The 12,049-nt window shown below is 44.6% G+C and overlaps 1 protein-coding gene across 5 annotated transcripts in view; it reads right to left on the reverse strand.

Annotated features, from left to right (window-relative positions):
- Bach2 (BACH transcriptional regulator 2) overlaps nt 1-12,049 on the reverse strand; it is a 337,533-nt gene that overhangs the window by 64,879 nt on the left and 260,605 nt on the right. The gene's annotated exons all lie outside the window — the stretch shown is intronic.

Here is a 12,049-nt window from a genome sequence, read left to right on the forward strand (position 1 = left end):
TCCTCTATGACTGCTCCATCCAACCAAGTCATTGCCACAGCCGTAGTTACTGCTTCCAGTGTCTAAGGTCCTTATATCCTGTTTAATCTGGTCAGTTCCATTTCCACGTCATCACTGAGTTACGGAGGCTATCAGGCTGTTTATTTTGCAGAATGTCACTAGATTCGTCCTATTGCTTTTTCATGGTGTTTTTTTTCCTTCTAATTCTCAGTATTTTTTTCAATTAGAAATTACATCTAAAAGCATTAAAGAGATCAAATTATATACCAAAGGTGATGTGTATTTCATGAACATTTACACCAGAAGACATTTAACGCCACTTAATCCACTAGGAGTAAAGCACACATCAATCAATGCCTGGGGTAGCGTGAAGACAGTCGGATCTTCTGAGCTTCTCTGAAGGTTCTAGCAGGGGAGAACAGGTATGCGTACACCCTTGAGCAAAGAATGGTCCTCTATCAGGGATGGGAGTCTTCACAGAATGAGTGTGTAGCTCTGGAAGGGATACATGTGGACCAGTGAGGGAGGAAGGGGACAACTGCCTAGTTGTCAGCCAGAGCAGGGTATTCAACCCTGATGGACAGTAAGGGACAGAGCAGAAGCCAGACCACCCTCACGTCAGACTCTGCTTTAGCGTACAGATGTGACTTTCAACTTGTGGCTGAGGGGGCCAAGGAAGGAGAGGAAGTAGAGAGGGAGGGAGGATGTGTGTGGTTGGCTGTCTGGGTTGTACACTAGTGTTCATTAATCATTCACCATAATGGTTTTGAATTTAAAAATTTCATTTATTTATTATTTTTGCATGTATATGTTTCTCATGTTTGTATTGGAAACAAATTAACATTGTTTAGTAATAACTCTTAATATTGATGGTCTCAACCACCCAATAAAGAGACACAAACTAACATACTGGATCAGAAAACAGGATCTCCCTCTTCTTGTTGTCTCTAAGAAACACACCCCACGAGCAACAATATACACTACTGATAAGTATTTCAAAATTCTTGGTAATTGGGTTTCTCTGCAGATGCAGTAAGTCAGATCAGGCCCAATTAGAAGTCCAGGTTTAGTTCTAGCGAACCAACTCCCTGTGACTCTTAGGGAAAGGAAGCAGGAGAGAAATCATGCTGTGGGGGCCCAGTTTTAAATACCCTGTGAATGTGGGTGTAGTCTTGAATAGCTGGGGGGAAGGGGCAGAGCTGACCCTTGGAGGGCCTTCTGAGAGGGCAGAGTTTGGAATGGAGGAGTGGGACCGAGTTCCCAGTCAAACATCTGGGAGGGGTTTGCAATGGGGCCCAAGCTGGAGATTCCCAAAAACTACCTTAGCTGGTAAAGATGGAAAAGGGTGTTCTAAGAAAACTGGACCAAGAGACAAGCAGGTATAGCCATTCTAATATCCGACAAGACTGAATTCAAACCAAAACTAGCCAGAAGAGAGAAGGAGGGACACTTAATGTAATGCTCTGTCTCTTTAAGAGACAAGCCACACCCACTCCCTTCCTGCTTGCAGTCTCAGCCCCCCCCCCCCGCCCCTTCCCTTCCTGTCCCCTCTCGAAGAGGTAGCTTCTGCCTCTCTCCCCACTTCTCCCCTTTCCTCTTTCTCTTCTCCTTTCCTCTCCTCTCCCCTCCCCTCCCCTCCACTCCCATCTTCTCTCTCTCTCTCTCTCTCTCTCTCTCTCTCTCTCTCTCTCTCTTTTCTTTTTCCTTCCCCTCCATAACACCAAATAAATGTCCAATTTATTCTATATGGTGTGTCTATCTCTGTACCTCCCACCATCGTCTGTTTGTCGCTGCCAGGGACCAGCCACCTTCCCTGCTGTGGTCTCTGGGACTGGCTGCTTTAGAGTCCCCAGGAGTCTCAGAGACTCGCAGCATCTGTGCCTCCCACCCGGCCCTTGCCCTCACCACTCGCCGGGGACCAGCCAGCCACCTTGGTTTGTGGACCTGCCGTGTGGTCTCGACCCTGCAGCAAGCTGCCGGGAACCCGCAGCAAATCCATTACACTTAACATTCATTAAAGTAAAACTCCAACAACAGGAAATTACAATTCTAAGCATATGTGGACCAAACATATATAATTCTATAAAAGACACACTGTAAGACTTAAAGTTGCAGTTTAACATAAACACAGTGATAGAGGGGGATCTCAATAGGCCGCTCTCATCAACGGACATGCCGCTTGGAAAAAGTTAGAGAGACTGTAAGAGTCAAATGACATCACAATGAATGGGCCTAACAGATACCCACAGGACATCCCACACCAACAATAAGGAATATAGATTTTGCTCAGTAGCCCATGGAACTTTCTCCAAAGTAGAATCATAAAAACACTTTCAGAGAATCATAAAAACATACTTTAAAGATCAACCTTGTATCAAGCTGAAAAATAAAAGAAATGGATGAATCTCTACCTATATACAGCCTACCAAATGTTGAACTAAGATCAAATAAATACTCTAAACAGACCTTTAAAGCTCTGTGAGGTTGAAGCAGTAATTAAGGATCTCCCAAGTAAACCGGTCCTTGGTTTAGTGCACAATTCTACCAGACCTTGAACTAATACTCCTCAAACTATTCCAGAGCACGAGGCCATCACTGCCCTGACAACAAAGTTGGACAAGACACAACCAAAAAAAAAAAAAAATTCTAGGCCAATATCTCCGATGAACATCGATACAAAACTCTCAAAAATAGTTGCAAATTAAATTGAAGACCATAACAAAAAGATTACCAACCATGAGATCAGGCAGTATCCATCCCAGAGATTCAGAGATGGTCAACATGTGTGAATCATTCAGCACAACCCAACACTTCAATAGACTAAAGGACACAAATCACATGATCATCTCATTAGATTCAGAAAAGGCCTTTGACAAAATCCAGCAACACACCTTCATGGTAAAAGTCTTGAGAGAGGATGGGTAGCGGGAACATGTCTCGGCACAGAAAAGGCAATCAATATGCAGGGAGGTCACAACCAGCATCACCCTAACAGAAAAAGCCAAAGCATTTACAGTAACATCCGGAATAAAACAAGGATGTCCACTGTTGGTGCAGGAAAACTGTCTCTGTTCTGTCAATCATGTTTTAAATAAACGCTGATTGGCCAGGCAGGAAGTATAGGTGGGAAAACCAGACAGGAAGTAGAAATGATGCAATGAGAACAGGAGAATTCTGGGAAGGAGGAAGTTGATTCTCCGACTCCTGCCCAGATCACCGGAGCAGCAGGATGTGATCTGCCCCACTGAAAAAGGTTCCTAGCCATATGGCTAAAATAGATCAGAATAATGGGTTAATATAAGTCAGAAGAGCTAACAAGAAGCCTGACCAAAGGGCCAATCAGTTTTACAACTTATAGAGATCTCTGTGTGATTTTCTTTGGGGCTTGCCGGCTGTGGAGTATGGGGTGGGATAGAAACCTTCAACAAACAAGCCAGCCTTCATGTTATATACTGTCTCTCTCCTGCTTACCCTGTGTCCTAATGTTTGGTCTACTTAGTCTTAGAGCAATAAGACAAATGAAAGAGATAATGGGGGAAAGAAGAAAGGAGTCGAGGTATCTGTATTGGCGGAACATTGCCATCTTACTTGCAAGGCCCAGTTCGGTTTGCAGATCTCCTTGCAGATGTAAGAGACACAAAGAGCACCCCACATAGTCCAAAGAACTCAGTAAGAAAGACAGCACAGAGTGAGGCCCTTGGGGCTAGCTAGCAGCTCCTTGCCTTGGCTTTCAGCAATGTTGCCCCCTTCTCCTTCAGAAATGAGCAAAACAACTCTAGTAGAGAATTTATGACATCAGGAGGCGCTCTTTAGACTCATCCTTCTCTTTCCCACTCCAATGCTGCCGAGGACTGAACCAGCCCTTGTATCTGCTGGGCAACATGCTCTACTTCAGATCTCTCAAGTGACCCATATACATTCCGTTCTGATGTGTGCCACTCAGCACGGCCTGACACACAAATGTCGCCAGTGTGTGCCCGACTCTGCTCTGTTCCCCTTGGCTCTGGCTGCTGAGGCTGCTTTCAGGAATGATGGTATCACTGTCACCTTGAGGAAGAATAATCTATCATTTGGTTTTGAGCACAAAGAATAATAAGAAAAAAAATCAGTGGAACAGAAAGCAAACATGGGTGGTGGTGATACTTTATTACCATCTTTTATAGAGAAAAGTAAAATTAAAGAGTGACTGCTTTCACAAGGCGGAAGCGTGCAAATGTGGCTTCCATCTTTTGTAGATTTCCTCTGAACTCGGGAATCTTTTATTGGCTACAGTCCAACATTTCTCTTCACCCTCAGGCCAACGTTTTGGCTTGGTTGGGGACAGCTGTCAGTATTTCTCTTTGCTGCTCATCAGTCAAAAACTGTGCTCATGTTGGAGGCTTGGCTTCAACCCACCTAGGGTGTCGAAAGCATTAACTTCTTCACACCCAGTCTTCCCCAGGCTGTGTACGGAAGTCCGTCTCAGTCAGTAGAGTGCACTGTCACTAGCTAGTCTGAAAGTGGCCCAACGTCAGAGAGACTTTCTACATATTTCAGATGTCTATGATGAAGTGACAAATTTTATTATGGGCACCAAGTTAATGCGGACAAAAGGGACATGTCTGCAGTAACAGGAAACCGAAAGTGCCAGTACATAATTGCTCCAATTCTCAAAGCAAAACAAACCGATCCTTTATACGGCCTGGGGATTTGGTTAAGAACTAAAACAAACAATGCTTGGCATTAACCAAGCAGTGCACATAAGTGCTCCTAAGAACTGAAATCACTTTCTTTTAAACTGACAACCACATATCTCTCCATGTCTGTATACAATACATTTAACAATTCCCGGGTTACTTTCCTGGCTCACTTCATGTTTGTCTGATCAAGATGCCAGGTGTTTATACGTAAGAATGTCTTTCAAAGGCTTTCTGTGTTTATGACTGTACACCTCCTGGAAATGCTACGGACATCCCGACAATAGAGTCGAAACCTGAAGCAGTTTGGTGACATTCCAGTTCTGAATGGAATGTGAACCTATTAAGATTACTAGGTAACTTTACTGATATCCTCGAACTAGTGCCAGATGTTAAAACCACCAAAGAAAAGACAGAACAACAACAATAAAAAACCACTCCAGGACTCCAACTTCGGGTATTTTTGTATGGAAATTGTGTTTTCTTATGACTCATTTTGAAATCACACCCTGCTCTCCCCGTTTCATTGCACTCAGTTTTCAGGAAGCAATGAGAAAGAAGAGACACAGTATAAGATTCTCTCCCATTCAGCTTTTAGCCTCAACAGCCCTGCATTGCCTCTGGCAAGGTAGGCCAGGCAATGACAGAGAATAAGAAAGCTGTTCTGAGAAGCGCTGGATCAAACACAGGCCACTACATCACGGCTGACTCACACATCCACTCAGCACTCATTACTCGGCAGCCACGAAGCCAGGCTAATTGGACAGTGGCTTGCTGCCAGCTAGTGTTGACATGACCCACAGTTCCCTGGCTTCCAGCCATTCTGTCTCTTTATCACACCTTCTTCTTCTTCTTCTTTTCTTTTCTTTCTTTTTTTTTTTTTTTTTTTGGTAATCTGGTTGGGAAGTGAAATAATTTCTAAAACCTCTCTCAAGTGCTATTTAACTTCTTATCATGAATTAAAAGTTTAATTAAATACCCTGTTAGAGGCCTGGGTCCTATGATTAAATATGACAAAGTAATAGTTATGATTACTGATCAAGTGAGGAACTTTATAGCTCTGAACTTTGTCTTAAAAGCTATTATTAACTTTAATTGAGACAGCTAAGAGTCTCCATTATAGGAGAAAGAAAGAAATGTAAGGGATATTTTGAACATATATTTAAAAAAAAGCTCAAAAATGAATGAATACACAAATTACCTCATATAATTTAATTTGAATGACACTGTGGCTGAAGGACGTGTTACAGATTCCTATCAAATGCTGATCACTGTGGTCACTTTATATCAAGGATAAGCAGGCATAATGGGAAGAGTCACTTAAAATGCCTTTGAAATCAGGCCACTTAAAAATACTTTTTATATGGGTCTGGTTTTTCGTATATTCAAGTCCTGCTACTACGCCAAAAGAGGAACATGTTTCTGAATGTTTCTTTAAATAGGATTCACTGGCCTCAGGATTAAAAAAAAAGGCAACAGGTTTGAAAACAGCTTATGTGTGTCTCATTTAAAATTAGCTGTTCCTGTGGCTGTCCACACTGGCTCCCCTCCCTGCTGTCAGCAGCATCCTATAGCCTCCAAAGAGACAATCATTACAGCCCGCGCTCCCTGCCCATGGCTGGGCTTTCATTCACCCGCACTGAGACCAAGGTCCCAGTTACAGGGCTGGAAGTCACCTTTGCCTTACTATAAATACATTCTGCCTTCAGGCATTTCAGAATTACTAGCCCTCAATGCTAACACTTGAAAACTTCCTACTTGCCTGTAAGTAGTTGCTCAGAATATTTTGACTTCTTATTTATTTGCCTTTTTTTTCATCTCCTGCCAAGTCTCACTAATGCAACTTGGAAAATTGCAACACAGCTTTTAATGAGGATTCTGAGCTAAGAGCCATTTCACCAGCAAAGACTGTTCTCTCCTTTTATGGGAATAATAACACCTACTGTTTCTATAGCGCCAGCCTTCCAAGAAGTTGAGCATATCACGTTTCATTAATCTGAATGGCAACCTGCCTGTCAAGCTGGGACCCAGCATTGCTACTCTCTGCATACACATATTGAAATGGAGGTCATTAAATGAAATTATTTTCTCAGGACTATAAACCCTGAGATGGTTAAGGACTCACGCTCTGCCTGCATCTCGCATACTCTGCCTCTCTTCTAGGTTGTGGTGCAGGCATCCACTGCCCTCTGCGTTCTTTTGCTACTGCCTCCTGTGAACGTGTGAGACATCACCTTAGAACTAGGGGTGCTGATGGGAAGGAGCCGCAGACCTGCACAGGAGTCCTTTCCGGAGTCTTAGGGATCTTTCCCTTCCTGAACCGCCTGCTTCCCATTTCCAAGGTGTTTTCCTGCTTCCCAATCCAAGCACCTCCTTAATTCTTGGCCAGCAACACTACTTCTCGCTCCCTCTAGCATCAACCTAGAACATTTCAGAGATCCGAGACCTGGAAGGTAGGGTCACACCTCAGGGATCACCTGGGTCCACCCCACCACTCCGAGGAAGGGTATACATTTGCAAAGTTGAGTCAGTTCCTTGGTCAGGAGACCCTGACTTCTCTTGTGCACTCATGGGCGTTTCTTCTGTTTCCTAGAGAATCAATGCAGTTTTCTTTTCCTTCTGGAAATTTTCTATTAGCTTAAGTCATGGAATCGGTTAGCTCTACTGTGGTAACAGATCAAACATCAAGTTCTTTCTTCCTTTCTTTTTTACTTCCCCTCACTCCCTCTCTCCTTCCCTCTCTCTTCTGAGATGGGGATCTCACTATTGCCAAGGCTGGGTTCAAATAATCCTACTGTTTCAGTTTTACAAGTGGCTATAAGTCTGCTTCACTGTGCCTAACTAGATTTTTTTTTTTTTGGGGGGGGATCTTTACTTTATTTTATTTTTTTAAGACAGGGTTTCTCTGTGTAGCACTGGCTGTCTGTCCTGGATCTCACTCTGTAGACCAGGCTGGCCTTGAGATCCGACTGCTGGGATTGACGTTGTGTTCCACCACCACCTACCTGGCTTCAAACACTAGATTTTAATGGCTTCACATGTAAGTCTGTTTCTTACTCATGGCACAATGTGATCTGGTGAAACAGAGAGGCTCCCTACTGAAGAGGGCAACTGTTAACGCAGTTCTCACACCTGGTCCTAGTGCTATGGATAAGGGACAAAAGAATGCATAGCTCTGAATGGGACACCAGACCAACCCCTGAAGGCTCAAGGGACACAAGAGGGAGCAGAAAGAACCGAAGTGTCAGAGGATGAGGACACACGCCAGAGAGTGTTGCCATCTCGATACGACATGACAAACAAGATTGGGCCCTCCAACATTTCACCAAGACTAGAGGAGGTTTTATGGGCCCCACTCCACCCTGAGAACATAATGACTGTTCATGGTTGTTGCTGGGGTAGAGTGGAGAGTATCAATTTCTCACAGGCCTCCCATTGGGGGATCTGTTATGTTCCGAGGGAAAGGAAGATGGATGGCAGAAGGTAATGGGGGGGTGAATGCAGTCAGAACACATTGTATACACATAAGAATCAGTAAAAACCAAAGGGATGTGAGCCAGATAGCTGTCCTTCAACACTGACTCGGGGATTTGGGTTTCAGCTTCACTAGGTTCTTGGACACCAGCTAAATTGAAGAGAAAAGTCAAGAAGGACTCAGGCCTACTTTTAACAGTCTCAGGCCAGAAGCGACAAGATAGTCCATCTTCACGCCATTGGCTACACTGAGTGGCGTGACCTAGTTGATTACCAGGGTAGCCTTTCTTTGTGTGTCCAGGAAGGGAAGGAAAAGTGGGTACTAGTGGTGGACATTACTACTGTGTGTGTGGTGTGCAAGCGTGCTGCAGTCTTTTCCTTCTTAACAGAAGAGCCATTTCCCTTCAGCCACTGGCCCAGCTCTCTGAGCAGCCTCACAGTCGGCTGAAATGAGGCCTCTTTTCTGTGGAACACAGGTGGGTTGGTTTTCTACTTCTGCATCTGCCTGCCAACTGCTCAATGAAATCACAAGCAGCATTCCCCATTGCTGAGTGGCCTTTAATACTCGGATTTTCAAATTCCTAACTCCAGGCTAGACTTGGCCTATGAAAAATATATAAAGTATATATATATATGCATATATAAAACTGGGCATTAAACACTTCTACCTGAATGTTGACAGGCATCGCAGACTTCACCCCTACACACAGGACTCCCAGTCCTGCTCGGCCCTCTTGCACCCACAACTCTCCAGTCTCGACTGGCTCAGCTGATGGTAACGTGAGTTACCATCTTTGGAGTTAACTGCTCCTCCTTTCCTTCTCTCCGCTCTTATACCCAGCTTGTAAGAAGACCCCTTGAGCTCTGTCTTCAGAACAGCCCCAGAATCTGGCACGAGCATCCCCCCCTGTCATCACTGGGGTCCTCATATTGTGTCTTAGCTACGCCAGTGTCTACTTCTGCTCTGGTTCTCCCCTTGGCCTCTTTCGATCTATGTCCGTGTACACAGTCATCAAAACAATCGCTTGTGAAACCCTTCAGTGGCTTTTCTGTTTATTCTGTGCAAAGGTCAAGTGTCTAGCGAGGTCACAGTCTGGCCTCATCTCCTCTCTGACATAGAATGTGGCACCCTTCCTCATTCTGATACTGTGTCAGGCATCTGGGACGGCTTCAGTCACTAGGCTTTTCCTTGTTACTCTTCTGCCTCACTAACTCACCTACTCACTCTCCAGCTGTCAACATGGCTGGCCCTTCATCTCCCACCTCTCTGTCCTCAGAAGCTACCCTTGCAAACAAGTCTTCCTTGACTTTCCTGTTTATGACCTCAATATCTGTGATGTGACATTCCATACCCCCCTCTTCTGTTTTGTTTTCCTCAATGGCATCTAACAAAGCACATTTGATATCTACCAATTTTCTTCCTTTTAGAATCTAAGTGAGGTTCACCCAGCATCTGGAATGGTCCTTCTGTGTGCACAGTAGGACTTGGACATCTGTTTGTTTAATGAATGGATAAACATACAAGGAAATGGTCCAAGGATGCCGATTGTTTGAGCCTTCCCACAAGAGGGCACAGAGGTTCAGAGGTTCAACCAATGGCTCCTCTGCCTGAAAAATTTGCCTTTACAGTTTCCCAGGCTGGGGCTGGTGACTTCGGGAGGTGGAGGGGTTGGCTCTGTGCTCAGGATGGGTGTTCAATTTAGAGACTGTCCTGAAGGGCTATTAATCGCAGGCAATCGTGAGTCAGGGCGGTGTAGGTAGGGCTGGACGGCAGCTGAAGAGAAAAGCTGAGCTGGGCCTCAACTGAGAGAGGAGGGAGGGACAGGGTTGCAGTTTGCTTTTGGAACTTTCCTAGTTCAAAGAGGAACTCTCAGACGGAGACATCCAGTCTGCTACGTGGAGGTGTGTCAAGTGTGAGCAAAAGTGAGGGCAGGATAGAAGCTTATCCAAATTTAATGATGGGACTATATGAAGTTAAAGGTTTCTAGGGAGCAAATCTAATGCTTTTTCTTAGAAAACCCGAATACATTCTTAGCGTTCATTCTTAGCGGTTACTTTTTTAGTGTGGTGCTTACCTATGTGCCACTTCATTCGGATTCTACGATGTCATCCACTGAGCTAAGTGTGAGCCTACAAGGACTCTTCAGTGTGCACACGGCGTGCAGCAAGAAGCTATGGTCTCGTGCATTGGGCCACGGACACATGTTCTGAATATAGAGGAAAGGCTCTCCACGGCAGGCTTTGGGACACTCGTGGATCTGCAAAGGAAAATGCCACTGGGGCTCCCTTACAGGTCCCACTGTGTGGTAGTCTGAACGAGAAGGGTCTCCATAGGCTCATGTATATGAATGCTTAGTCACCAGTGAGAGACACGATTTGAGAAGATTAGAAGGATTAGGGGGTGTGACCTTGTTAGAAGTGTGTTACTGGGGTGGGCTTTGAGGTTTCAGAAACTCATGCCAGGCCCAGAGTCTGTCTCCCTCTCCCTCTCCCTCTCCCCCTCTCTCTCTCTCTCTCTGCCCATGGATCATGATACAGCTCTCAGCGACTGCTGCAGTGCTTGTCTGCACGCATGCTGGCATGCTCCCTGCCATGCACGCATGCTGGCACGCTCCCTGCCATGATGGTAATGGACTAAACTTCTGAAACTTGAAGCAAGCCCCCAAATAAATGGTTTCCTTCATTAAGAGCTGCCTTGGTCATGGCGCCTCTTCACAGCAATAGAACAGTGACTAAGACACACTAGAGAGATGCTGAAGAGCTATGTTACTATTACTATAAACTCATGTTAACCAAGGGAAACCGCTGTATCTACTTATAACTGAAGATTCCAGGAACACAAACAAGGAGAAGGTTTTAGTAGTTTAAGTCTAAGATGTCCCCCAAGGCACAGTTGAAGTTGTGGTTTCCAATGCAGCAATGTTTGGAGGTAATTGGATCATGGAGGGATCCTAAGCTCATCAATGAATGAACCCATGATGAATGGATACTCCTCTGAAGGACCACTGTGAGGGGTGGGAACTACAGAAGGCAGGACCGCGTTGGAGGAAGGATGTATATTGCTCGGTTCTTTATCTACTCTCTCTGCTCCATGGTCATTATCAGGCGAACAACTCTGCTCTCTGGTGTCCTTCTGCCATGGTGCTCTATGTCACCTCGGCCCAGAAACTACATAACTAGGTGATTATGGGTTGATGCAGTGAACCAAAAGAATTCTTCTGTCTTTAAGCTGCTCTTCTTAGGTTTTTTCTTTTTTTCCAGTGACAGAGAGCTGAGAAACTCACGAATGTAGACGATACTGGGACTAGAGAAACAAACGTCACTTTACGGGGCCAGAAGCAACAAGACCAATACATAGCCAAGACGCTCTTTACTAACACAATCAGAAAGTCAAGTAGACTTTCACTGGATGTCCATGTGGCGGCAGTCAGCGTCCTCTTACTGTGAACAGATTGAGCAATGCCCTAGAAAGAAGCATTTGTATCAAGGGTTTGATTGGAGGAGAAACTTCCGGTTTCAGAACATTTATTTATAGCTTGACTTCCTTTACATTTTACTGGATATGCATTATATTTTGATAAATAATTTAAGGGCTTCAGAATGTTAAGAGGTTCTTAAAAGTAAGAACCTGGCTCAGAAAGATTAAGCAGACCAGGATTTAAGTTATGATTGGAAACAGGCTGGGACTTAGGGTATTCTAGGAAGCATGAGGCGGGGCTAACATATCACTGAGGAAAGACTCATGACATAAAGTAGGATTTTCATTTGTGTGTACAGGATTTTCATTTGTGTGTACATTTTAATCCCTACTGTTTGGAAATGAGTAATGCACACACAAACTGGCTCTCAAACAGAGAACACTAATAAATACACACCGAGCATCACTTCCTGAGACTACT

Source organism: Myodes glareolus, chromosome 16 (genome assembly GCF_982192425.1).
Source record: "Myodes glareolus chromosome 16, mMyoGla1.1, whole genome shotgun sequence".
Lineage (NCBI taxonomy): Eukaryota > Metazoa > Chordata > Mammalia > Rodentia > Cricetidae > Myodes > Myodes glareolus.